Genomic DNA, 13,992 nt, shown 5'->3' on the forward strand with positions numbered 1-13,992 from the left:
CGTTTTGCTGTAATCGACTGCCAAGGCTAATGATTATTGCATAAAAAACTAAAGCAAAAATACAAGTATACACTAGTATATATGCATACTAGTTATATACAAGTATATCAAAGTTTCCACAAATAAATGCAGTAACTCTACTATGCAAACGATTATCCAAAAAATTAGAAATATTTAATATAAATATAAGAATGAAGATAGATATGCTATGCTAGAAGAAGGTAGAAGTAATGCTTTAAGTATTTAATGATGTATTAAATGAATAAAAAATATCGCGTAACGATGTACAATACACACTACCTAATACGCACACACAGGTGTAAAGTACATCGTGCAATCACTAGCACAATAACAGCCGCCAATAGGGGAAAAAACTAAAACTAAACCCACGCTAAGTGTTTCTCACCCATACGTGTAACACCTGGGCACACGCATAGATGAGAACGCAGAAAGTATGGGGGGGAGAAACGGGAGATTAGTATATTAGAAGCTGAAAATCCTGATCTAAAAAATATGATTAACACATAAACACATAAATACATTTGTATAAAAATTCATCTAAGCGACTAAGGACTCTACAAGTCATTTGGTGAATAATGACTTAAACAAGCGAATGAAAAAAAAAAAGTTACCCCATATGAAACAATTATAGTTTCGAGGTAAGGATGTATTAAAAGACTCTACAATGATGATGGATATTTTTTGCAAACCTCGGACGACTTTCTCATTAAGTTGGCTGTTCTAATGAAAGAACTGGGCTTTGAGCCGCCACTTAACTGCCAAAGTCTATCCGTCGCGAATGAGTTTGTCTTCTTGCTCATTTATTTAAAATATCAAAGTATTGATATATCAAAATTAATTTCGATTAGATAAACTATGTACGAAGCAATGCATGTAAGACATTTATTACATGCTTTTAACACGTAATAAAGAAGAGAGTGCATTTATTAATTGCATTATGAAATAAATGAATTTAACCGATGAGACAAGAAAACCTATCCTAAACTAATAATAAAACATACAATAAAATATACAATTTTCATGAGTAACTCCTAAAAAGGAATTACTCATGTGCTCGTCAATAATTTATTTAAATAATTACAACCAGTAACTCGTGCCGATTTGGACCTTTCATCCTCGGCATGATTGAGCACTGGAGGGACTTTAAATAAAAACTCACGGTTTAAGAAGTTCTGCGATGGCTCCAAAACACTCCTACTTCGCAGCAAGTATTGTAGTCTGACGATGGAAGACGATACTCGATTTGCCATTGAAGAAGATCCATCCAAAATCCTTCGAAAAATTCATCCAACATCTTTGAAAGGAAGAGAATCCATGGTTATATCTGTAAAATAAAATAGAAGAAAACGATAAGTTATCTGGAATGTTATCCAAAATCATGTTAAAATAAAATCGAATAAAATGTAAATAAAAATGAATACTTACAATGCATTCTAATAAGATGCAGCTCTATTGCACCATGGTGATGCACCTCGCGTGAATCTAATAACCCGGTATAAACGAAAATAAGAAACTATAGATGAGTTTCTTATCGCGAAACCGAAATTTTATTATACGACGAGCAGCACTGACTCTAATTCGCGTTTGATTTTAATTTATTACTCGCCCGATCACTGATTCTAAACTGCACTAATTCAAAGACTGCATTGCTCGCAGTCAAATGCAAGAACGAAAATTTAACTCCCGGTCACTTCACATGGGCCATTCGTGCACGATTGCAATCTGAAACTGAAATAAAAAACAATACTATTAATATCATTACTATTACAGAAGACTATTAAAATTTTTGAGGAATTATTTAATACAAAATTATACTCACTTTGATGAATGTACGATGAATGCACGATGGGTCTCCTACCCTTAGGATGACGATGAGCACATATTTAAACCGAATAAAAGAAACTTGCGAGTTTCTTAACCGAGCAAACGGAACTTTAACATGCGACGATCAACACTGAATCTATTTGTCGACTTTTTTATATTTTATTTTAACACGATGCAACACACGAGAACCTCATTGCCTACGCGCTCGATTGCAATGATTTTCTGAAATATAACAAGAAAAAGAACAATTAATATCATTGTTGTAATAAAAATCAATTGCAATTATCATAGAAATATTTGATAGTAAAATATACTTACTTTTAGTCTTCGTTGATGACTGCAGGATGGGTATCCTACCCTTAAGATGACGATGTATAAAATAAAATTAAATAAAAAGTCTGAAAAGCTGAAACATACTAAAGACTATATTACAATATTTCCTGAAAATCATTTCTGAAGGCAGGGCACACATTAAAACCCTTGAATATTTTTGATAAAATATTCAATGGTAAATAGAAAGAAATAATTTAATAATCTATGAGAGTTGACATAATTAAAAGTTAAAGTTATTAAATATTTGTGAAATTGATCAAAGTAATGCAACTATTTGCTTGCAATATTACACATCAAGTATGCAATGTTAGTATAAATATTAATTAAAAATCTTTAAAGTTGTCTAAATAGAACAGTAATTGTATCAGCAAACTCAATAAAGAGTAACATAAAAAATAAACCTGTTTTTATACCATTCTATGCAATGAAAAGCTTTTTAAACTATTAAAATCAAAAAGATAACGTTAGAAATAAAATTATTAAATAATTTAATACGCCTTATTTTCGTTCTTGTTGTCTCGTTGAAAGATAGAAGGCGAATAAGAGGTATGTTACTACATAACCTTGGTAGAGGGGATTTCGGGAGTGTCGAACGCTCGGCTATTATACCTGTGTTATCGGCTGTTTACGTTCTGTCGTCGGAAATTCGACGAAGAAAATTCCTCGAGAAATTCCTGGAAATAAAAATACACATTTATAATAACCTATATGTCGAGTGTATTGTTTTCTTATTCTTCTCTCTCTCTCTCTCTCTCTCTCTCTTTCTGTAGTATTTCTATATGCTTATATGCTTATATTTAAAAAAAATAATGCTCACCTCGCCATATATAGAGAAGATAAAAAAAGTTGCCACAAGGTTAAAAGATTAGTGAATTCGTGTTATAACTCTTCCCATGTTAAGAAAGCTAAAAGAAAGTAAAATATTAAAACACATATAAAAATTATGCATGTAGTATGCATTTGATATATAACATTCGTTATATATCATTTAATATATAACAGGAAGGTGTACATTAAAATATTAATTGAAACAATTACCTGAAATTAACGGGATAACAAAATCCGCTGCAACAAGTATACAGATAACAGAATAAAAAAATTCGAAAGATTCGCCATATTGCAGTGCATAAAACAGAAGCGTTAGACTGGCGCGAAAATACTGCATGCGCGAAAATGTTGCGCAGTAGATCTTCTTTCCACCTATAATAAAGAAAAATTTCGAATGATTAAAAATACGATATAGGACCACAAAAATTGTCAAAATATACTCAAAAAATCAAAATTGATCCTTTTATCCTTTATATATTATAATAGGAAGGTGTGAACGTTACAAAATATCTTTTAATTACCTGATCTTAACGGGACGATGACACTCCGATGTGTTCTCCACGAATGACGCCATGAAACTGAAGAATTCGGACGAAAGCTTGGCTGTGATTGGCTAATTCATTTTTTGAACATGAAAAGGGTCATCACAGCTTTTTACACGGACAGAATCTGACCTTCTTCATGACCACGCTGGTCAAACTACATATGATAATTTATTTATTAAATAAATTAAAAATCATTTCTATTTTTCTAATAAATGTATACGAAACTTATAAATATTCTAAAAATAATGAATAGAATAAAGACAATGTAGACATTAAGAGATCTTTGTCGTTTTGCACAAATGAACAAAATCGTATAGAAGAGAATTGTCGATAGAAAAATGTCTAATATGAAATGCAGCATATGAAAGAATAAATTCCCAAAATCTGTATCGATAAAGAATCCTCACAATTGAAATACTTTCAGAGATGCATAATTGTTTTAAAAATATTCACAATAACGTTTATACACGATTCACACGAACATTATTCCACATGATATTCTATGCTATAAGATACTACATGCTCTTTATTCTATTCATTATTTTTAGAATAATCATAAGTAACAAGTAACAATTTAATTTGTAATCGTAAAAAGAAACATAAATTTATAAAATATCAAAATTACTTTCTATTTAATGTACCTTAAATTCTATGAAATGTTTAAACCAATGAATATGCATAGAAAGAATCTGAAATGTAATTAAAGAATATTAGAATAATAAAACAATTGTTAAATAATTAATATAAGTGCATATTGTTATCTAATAACTTATTACATATGATCTTTGTACCTTTCTCTTCAAGATTCACCTTTAAACTGAGACATTTTCCTCTATGAAAATGCTTTTATTTAATGTTGGTTATGTTATTTTCCAAATGTTGCCCATGTATACAACGCAAATAGCATTCTAATTAAACAGAAATTCACATTATAACACTCTAATTTTTACATTCTTATCACTTTTATGTAATTACTATTTTTATTAAATGCACATGTAACTTGTAATCATTATAAACATAATGAATATAATAAAAAGGATGCAGAATAAAAATATCTCATTGCATAAGAGAAAACAATCACTTAGAAAAGAAACCTCTTCAAAGAAATATGTAAAACAATTGACAATCTATCGCTTGCCAATAGTAGAAAAGTCCCTATAATTTGTTTCTTTAACGTAAAAACTCGCCTTTATGATAGACATTTACTTTTATACGGGTGGATATTGATAGATTGTCAATTGTTTTGCAAATATCTTTGACTATGTTTCTCTTCTGCATGATTATTTTCTCTTATGCAATCAGATGTTTTTATTATGCATTCTTTTTTATTTTATTCATTATTTATATAATATTTACAAGTAAAAGTGTGTAAAGTATTATACTAGTAAAAAAGTGTAAAAAATAGGGAGTTATAATGTGTATCTCTGTTTACTTGAAATGTTTTATTTTGTTACATACATGGGCAACATTTGGAAAATAACATAACCAACATTAAATAAAAGCATTTTCATAGAGGAAAATGTCTCAGTTTAAAGGTGAATCTTGAAGAGAAAGGTACAAAGATCATATGTAATAAGTTATTAGATAACAATATGCACTTATATTAATTATTTAACAATTGTTTTATTATTCTAATATTCTTTAATTACATTTCAGATTCTTTCTATGCATATTCATTGGTTTAAACATTTCATAGAATTTAAGGTACATTAAATAGAAAGTAATTTTGATATTTTATAAATTTATGTTTCTTTTTACGATTACAAATTAAATTGTTACTTGTTACTTATGATTATTCTAAAAATAATGAATAGAATAAAGAGCATGTAGTATCTTATAGCATAGAATATCATGTGGAATAATGTTCGTGTGAATCGTGTATAAACGTTATTGTGAATATTTTTAAAACAATTATGCATCTCTGAAAGTATTTCAATTGTGAGGATTCTTTATCGATACAGATTTTGGGAATTTATTCTTTCATATGCTGCATTTCATATTAGACATTTTTCTATCGACAATTCTCTTCTATACGATTTTGTTCATTTGTGCAAAACGACAAAGATCTCTTAATGTCTACATTGTCTTTATTCTATTCATTATTTTTAGAATATTTATAAGTTTCGTATACATTTATTAGAAAAATAGAAATGATTTTTAATTTATTTAATAAATAAATTATCATATGTAGTTTGACCAGCGTGGTCATGAAGAAGGTCAGATTCTGTCCGTGTAAAAAGCTGTGATGACCCTTTTCATGTTCAAAAAAATGAATTAGCCAATCACAGCCAAGCTTTCGTCCGAATTCTTCAGTTTCATGGCGTCATTCGTGGAGAACACATCGGAGTGTCATCGTCCCGTTAAGATCAGGTAATTAAAAGATATTTTGTAACGTTCACACCTTCCTATTATAATATATAAAGGATAAAAGGATCAATTTTGATTTTTTGAGTATATTTTGACAATTTTTGTGGTCCTATATCGTATTTTTAATCATTCGAAATTTTTCTTTATTATAGGTGGAAAGAAGATCTACTGCGCAACATTTTCGCGCATGCAGTATTTTTCGCGCCAGTCTAACGCTTCTGTTTTATGCACTGCAATATGGCGAATCTTTCGAATTTTTTTATTCTGTTATCTGTATACTTGTTGCAGCGGATTTTGTTATCCCGTTAATTTCAGGTAATTGTTTCAATTAATATTTTAATGTACACCTTCCTGTTATATATTAAATGATATATAACGAATGTTATATATCAAATGCATACTACATGCATAATTTTTATATGTGTTTTAATATTTTACTTTCTTTTAGCTTTCTTAACATGGGAAGAGTTATAACACGAATTCACTAATCTTTTAACCTTGTGGCAACTTTTTTTATCTTCTCTATATATGGCGAGGTGAGCATTATTTTTTTTAAATATAAGCATATAAGCATATAGAAATACTACAGAAAGAGAGAGAGAGAGAGAGAGAGAGAGAAGAATAAGAAAACAATACACTCGACATATAGGTTATTATAAATGTGTATTTTTATTTCCAGGAATTTCTCGAGGAATTTTCTTCGTCGAATTTCCGACGACAGAACGTAAACAGCCGATAACACAGGTATAATAGCCGAGCGTTCGACACTCCCGAAATCCCCTCTACCAAGGTTATGTAGTAACATACCTCTTATTCGCCTTCTATCTTTCAACGAGACAACAAGAACGAAAATAAGGCGTATTAAATTATTTAATAATTTTATTTCTAACGTTATCTTTTTGATTTTAATAGTTTAAAAAGCTTTTCATTGCATAGAATGGTATAAAAACAGGTTTATTTTTTATGTTACTCTTTATTGAGTTTGCTGATACAATTACTGTTCTATTTAGACAACTTTAAAGATTTTTAATTAATATTTATACTAACATTGCATACTTGATGTGTAATATTGCAAGCAAATAGTTGCATTACTTTGATCAATTTCACAAATATTTAATAACTTTAACTTTTAATTATGTCAACTCTCATAGATTATTAAATTATTTCTTTCTATTTACCATTGAATATTTTATCAAAAATATTCAAGGGTTTTAATGTGTGCCCTGCCTTCAGAAATGATTTTCAGGAAATATTGTAATATAGTCTTTAGTATGTTTCAGCTTTTCAGACTTTTTATTTAATTTTATTTTATACATCGTCATCTTAAGGGTAGGATACCCATCCTGCAGTCATCAACGAAGACTAAAAGTAAGTATATTTTACTATCAAATATTTCTATGATAATTGCAATTGATTTTTATTACAACAATGATATTAATTGTTCTTTTTCTTGTTATATTTCAGAAAATCATTGCAATCGAGCGCGTAGGCAATGAGGTTCTCGTGTGTTGCATCGTGTTAAAATAAAATATAAAAAAGTCGACAAATAGATTCAGTGTTGATCGTCGCATGTTAAAGTTCCGTTTGCTCGGTTAAGAAACTCGCAAGTTTCTTTTATTCGGTTTAAATATGTGCTCATCGTCATCCTAAGGGTAGGAGACCCATCGTGCATTCATCGTACATTCATCAAAGTGAGTATAATTTTGTATTAAATAATTCCTCAAAAATTTTAATAGTCTTCTGTAATAGTAATGATATTAATAGTATTGTTTTTTATTTCAGTTTCAGATTGCAATCGTGCACGAATGGCCCATGTGAAGTGACCGGGAGTTAAATTTTCGTTCTTGCATTTGACTGCGAGCAATGCAGTCTTTGAATTAGTGCAGTTTAGAATCAGTGATCGGGCGAGTAATAAATTAAAATCAAACGCGAATTAGAGTCAGTGCTGCTCGTCGTATAATAAAATTTCGGTTTCGCGATAAGAAACTCATCTATAGTTTCTTATTTTCGTTTATACCGGGTTATTAGATTCACGCGAGGTGCATCACCATGGTGCAATAGAGCTGCATCTTATTAGAATGCATTGTAAGTATTCATTTTTATTTACATTTTATTCGATTTTATTTTAACATGATTTTGGATAACATTCCAGATAACTTATCGTTTTCTTCTATTTTATTTTACAGATATAACCATGGATTCTCTTCCTTTCAAAGATGTTGGATGAATTTTTCGAAGGATTTTGGATGGATCTTCTTCAATGGCAAATCGAGTATCGTCTTCCATCGTCAGACTACAATACTTGCTGCGAAGTAGGAGTGTTTTGGAGCCATCGCAGAACTTCTTAAACCGTGAGTTTTTATTTAAAGTCCCTCCAGTGCTCAATCATGCCGAGGATGAAAGGTCCAAATCGGCACGAGTTACTGGTTGTAATTATTTAAATAAATTATTGACGAGCACATGAGTAATTCCTTTTTAGGAGTTACTCATGAAAATTGTATATTTTATTGTATGTTTTATTATTAGTTTAGGATAGGTTTTCTTGTCTCATCGGTTAAATTCATTTATTTCATAATGCAATTAATAAATGCACTCTCTTCTTTATTACGTGTTAAAAGCATGTAATAAATGTCTTACATGCATTGCTTCGTACATAGTTTATCTAATCGAAATTAATTTTGATATATCAATACTTTGATATTTTAAATAAATGAGCAAGAAGACAAACTCATTCGCGACGGATAGACTTTGGCAGTTAAGTGGCGGCTCAAAGCCCAGTTCTTTCATTAGAACAGCCAACTTAATGAGAAAGTCGTCCGAGGTTTGCAAAAAATATCCATCATCATTGTAGAGTCTTTTAATACATCCTTACCTCGAAACTATAATTGTTTCATATGGGGTAACTTTTTTTTTTCATTCGCTTGTTTAAGTCATTATTCACCAAATGACTTGTAGAGTCCTTAGTCGCTTAGATGAATTTTTATACAAATGTATTTATGTGTTTATGTGTTAATCATATTTTTTAGATCAGGATTTTCAGCTTCTAATATACTAATCTCCCGTTTCTCCCCCCATACTTTCTGCGTTCTCATCTATGCGTGTGCCCAGGTGTTACACGTATGGGTGAGAAACACTTAGCGTGGGTTTAGTTTTAGTTTTTTCCCCTATTGGCGGCTGTTATTGTGCTAGTGATTGCACGATGTACTTTACACCTGTGTGTGCGTATTAGGTAGTGTGTATTGTACATCGTTACGCGATATTTTTTATTCATTTAATACATCATTAAATACTTAAAGCATTACTTCTACCTTCTTCTAGCATAGCATATCTATCTTCATTCTTATATTTATATTAAATATTTCTAATTTTTTGGATAATCGTTTGCATAGTAGAGTTACTGCATTTATTTGTGGAAACTTTGATATACTTGTATATAACTAGTATGCATATATACTAGTGTATACTTGTATTTTTGCTTTAGTTTTTTATGCAATAATCATTAGCCTTGGCAGTCGATTACAGCAAAACGTACGTATACCCATTAGCATATAAGTTTAGAAAACGTGGTTGAACTAGGGTGTCGGAGGTGCCCCGGGGCATGCTCTCTAGTTTAGGCTTTTGCACCCTGGTGGTATGTGTGAGAACCGTGGAGTGAGTGGGTGGGTATGTATGTTTTTTCTTAAAATGGGTAAAAATATGGATAATAGGCAGGCAGGTAGCATACTTCTATGAATGAATGTGAAAACTTTAATTTTAAGTAGGTAGGATCCAGGAAAGGCATTAGACTTCTTTCTTCCACTCCGGAGTGGAAATTCCGCCTCCTGGTTTATACAGAATTGTTACAAAATTTGATCATCTCATTCTATATTATGCTTGATTTGTTAATTTATTTTGTGACTATTCTGTGATCTTTATTATGTATCATGATTCAAAGGTATTTGCAACTATTTGAAAGACTCATTTCTACTTCGATTTAATCTCGAACGAGATAGAATCGAATCAAATTCGCAAATTCTTTGATCCATTTGATACTTAGTTTTAAGTATTTCAGGATTAGCACTACGCACTATCGCGATTTCGTTTTACAGCTAGAAATATTTGATATAATTAAATATAGCGAATTAATTAAATGAAGGTATTGCAAGAAAATGCATTACATTTATTGCACTTTTTATATCAATTCGATTTATTACTCGACGTTAAAAGTGCGAAGTGTTATTAGGTCATCGAGGGAAATTATTATCTGCTTGGACATTCAATTAAATATTCTCGTGTATGGTCAATGAACTCTAAGTTCATTGATGGTCCACGAGCTAGAAAAGTAAACGCGAAATGTAAATTAATTTTTTTAATAATTGAGAATTAGAATCGTAACAAAATACGAGTTCATTTGCAACATTAGTATGAAAGATCTTATCTTGCTCGCACGTAGGAAATGTCCAAATGCAGTTTTCATGGAATGAAGAAAGAAGAGGCTTAATGCCGAAGAGGCCCCCACTTAATTGTTGCTCAAGAGGGCAACTACAGGCTATAGAGTTATTTTCAAAGGTTCAACAGCAAGTTCGAACCTTTAGAGAATGACTCTCCAGTCATATTTTATATTTTATGGTTTTACCTTTTTTGCTCGTCATTAATTTGTAGTCGTAATTGGAGATGATGAATCATTCCATTTCCTTGAGATACCAAATTTGTGTCTATATCGTCCAAAAGATGCATATGTGTTTAAATACTTTGAGTCAAAAGATTTAAATTTCATTATTACATTTTGAAGCCTAGTTATCGTTTTTTGAATATTTAAGTAATCTCTCTTTTTTTTATCTTTAAGATTTTTAACTGTTATAGTATTTTATTAAATTTTTAATTTTTTCTTTTCTATATAATGCAGTCTAAAAGTAATTATCATAATAATTAATGAATATTATATTCTCTAGTAATTTAATATTTGTACTTTTACTTTTTTATTTTTTTTTGTAAATGTAAAATCACGCGTTTAAATTTAGTTTCATTGCTACGGTAAATAGATATTTGATAAAAATAAATACAGAATTTAATTAAAAAGTGCATCTGCGTATTTGGCGATTTGTATATCAGGCAGTTACTGTATCACTTGATTATATGATTAATATAGTTTTCTTTTTGTTGCAGGTGATCTTCGTTGGATTTAACAACAAACCTTTTTAATTCTTCTCCATTTGATATATGTATAAATGCATTTCTGAAGGCACACACGCATATAAACACTGAATATTAAATATATATATTTAGAAGTTTGTTATTATAATGTTTAATTTATCAACATATCTGTTTCAGATTTAAGACTTTAATTGATCTACTTCCTTTTTTTATTTTTATATTTATGACAGGTATCTCAAAAGGATGTGATTTTAATTTGCTTGTTTCTATGATCGTCTATTTTTGACCAAGTTATGGTTATTTGAAATAACAATGGAACGAAAATTTTGAATTTTTGATAAATTTATCCCTTTTTTGGGGTGGGCCAAAAAAATCTGAACAAATTCTCAAAATGTTGTTAAAAATTTTGACTTATAATGCCCAATATATACACATATATAGTCACGTGTGTATATAAAACAGATACGTATATGCATTGACTTTATTCAAATTGAAAGTAATTTTTAAGGGAAGAGGATGAGGAAGCTGGAGTTTGTAGGAGGAAGAGGTTTACTTGTTGGGAGTGATGGAAAGGGGAGTTAGGATCGTTTGTAAATGCGGGTGGTGGCGTTCGTTTAAATTTGGAACGTCGTCAGTTCAGAAATAGACGTTTCTCTCTCTCTTATTCGTTGCCTTACCTTGCTAACGTGATACCACTTATCCCTGAATCATTTTCCTTCGATTTTTACGATCTTCTCTCTTTTATCCGTTTAACTCCTCATCTTCGAGTTATATATTCTTCTTGCTTGCTATCATCTTCTCTATATTGCCTAATTCCTTTCCAGTCGGTTGACTAAAACTAGTCGTTGAAAATCTATTCATAGGTTTTTGATTATCTATTTTTCCTTTTTTCTTTTTTTTCCTTTTCTTGTTTCGTAATAAATCTTTGGAACGATAATCTTTAACACGTGCGAGCTATAATTTTACGTTTCTGTTAAAAGAAATATATGACCGTTACCGATGCATTAATAGATTCGAACAGTTTAAATATATATATTCGTAATAATGAAATTCTAGTTTTATATGTGAATAAAAAATATTATAAAAAATATTAAAAATTATATTGTATATATAATAAAATTGTTGAATGTAAAATATTTGTAGATTACTTTGCATACACCACTGTACGAATGTTGCCTTTCATCCGGGGTTGGACGTTTGGTGAACTTACTTTGAAATTCGACAAATTCTCATCGGATGGCGCACGTAGTTACGCTATTTAAAATTTAATAATTCCCGCGTCTTGTTAAAATTCTCTTCTATTTTAGTTTCGTATAATATTTTTTCGTTATTTTCCAAGGAAATATATAATATAATATACTGAAAAAGGTTTTGTAAGAGAATGGTTTGTAGTTAGAGATGAGAAAATAAAAAAATACATGCTTTATATATATGTGGCTCGTGTTATCATGTTATTTTTTTTTCTTTTTTTTTTCTTTATTCTTTTTTCTTTTTTTTTCGTTCAAAATCGTTTTCCTTTATTTTGTAGAAAACTGCGTGGATAAGTACACCAATAATTCTTGCAAATGTCGAAAAAATGTTGCCGATTTTATGTATATCGATGATGGGCACGAAAAAAGGGGACTGTCCGGAACAAGTTATATATGTATATAAATATATATATATATATACATATATATACATATATACATATATACATATATTCGATTCGATTGATGATATTCGATTGTGTTTGTCTTTTTTATTTATTTTTTATTTTTTTCTTACTTTCTTCTAATACAACACGTTTCTTTCTTTTTCTTTTTCTATTTCAATCTTTATACAGATTTCCTTTTTTCATTTTCTGATCCGAACAGCCTCCGAGAGGCCCGAAATATGCTTTTTTATTATTATTTTTTTTTTATCTAGCAAGCCAGAGCAGTGAACAACGAACATCTTTTTTTCCCTATGTGGTATTGGTACAATCCTACTGTATAAAAAACCTTTGAGAGTAGTAGTAGTACGTGGGGCGGCCATGACACAACGCGTTCGAAAATGCACCCGAGTTGCACACATACTCACACACACGCAGCACGCAGTACACATCATACACATGCCATGTACAACACAACAGAATAGTACTTGAATAGTACAACCATGAATTATTTCATATAATGCTTTTACTCTCGCAGTAATCATTTATCGAACGCGCATGCTCTAAGCGCGCGATTTTCAAATAACGTTGAGCTTCGTACCATTTTCGGATTTGAGTCTCGTTTTATTTTTTTTATTTTAACATTAGTTTAACTTTAGTTTAGTTTTTATTTTTTATTTTAGTTTAGTTAGTTTAACTTTAACTTTACTTTTTTTATTTATTTTTTTTTCCTGTAGAAGCAACCTACTACTTTTAAAATGACACTGTTTTTCTACAACATCGATCGATTACTTTGAAAAAAGATTTTTTCCCTAATTTTCTTTCTCTCTCTCTCTCTCTCTTTCTTTTTCTTTCCCTATATATTTCCATCCTTCCTTCTTATCTGTTTTTTTTATTTTATTTTGTAGTATATTTGACATAATGAAAATTCATTATTACTTCGTTCGAACTCTGACACACACGGCGCGGTCCCATTTCATTTTTCTTATTTTTAACCATTCCCATTTCCAACACTTCTTTTTTCTACAATTTCATCTATACCTTCCACCCATCAACTTCCATCATTTTTTCCATTCTTTCTTTTTTTTGAAAAGACACTGCGCGTTTCTGAAACACAACAACGAGACATTTACGAAATTTGTTTTTTTCTTTTTTTCTTTTTTTTCTTTTTTTGATTAGGAAACATTTGAATTCCGTCAGTCAGCGGGGTCTGTGCATTATATTGATGATGTTAATTAAAAATGATGATGATGATGATTATTATAATTATTATTTATATTATTATCATTATTAATAATATAATTATCG

The 13,992-nt window shown here is 30.0% G+C and overlaps 1 long non-coding RNA gene across 1 annotated transcript; it reads right to left on the bottom strand.

Annotated features, from left to right (window-relative positions):
* Window positions 1-3,030: 3,030 nt before the first annotated feature.
* Window positions 3,031-3,580, bottom strand: LOC149032524 (uncharacterized). The gene is made up of 3 exons (XR_016176643.1): window positions 3,528-3,580; window positions 3,217-3,378; window positions 3,031-3,083 (listed from the first exon to the last, which is right to left on the bottom strand). It is a non-coding gene; the product is annotated as an uncharacterized LOC149032524 (long non-coding RNA).
* Window positions 3,581-13,992: the final 10,412 nt, after the last annotated feature.

The sequence above is a fragment of the Polistes dominula genome, unplaced genomic scaffold (assembly GCF_049000335.1).
Source record: "Polistes dominula isolate Pdom_NZ unplaced genomic scaffold, Pdom_raw_medaka contig_23, whole genome shotgun sequence".
Classification (NCBI taxonomy): domain Eukaryota; kingdom Metazoa; phylum Arthropoda; class Insecta; order Hymenoptera; family Vespidae; genus Polistes; species Polistes dominula.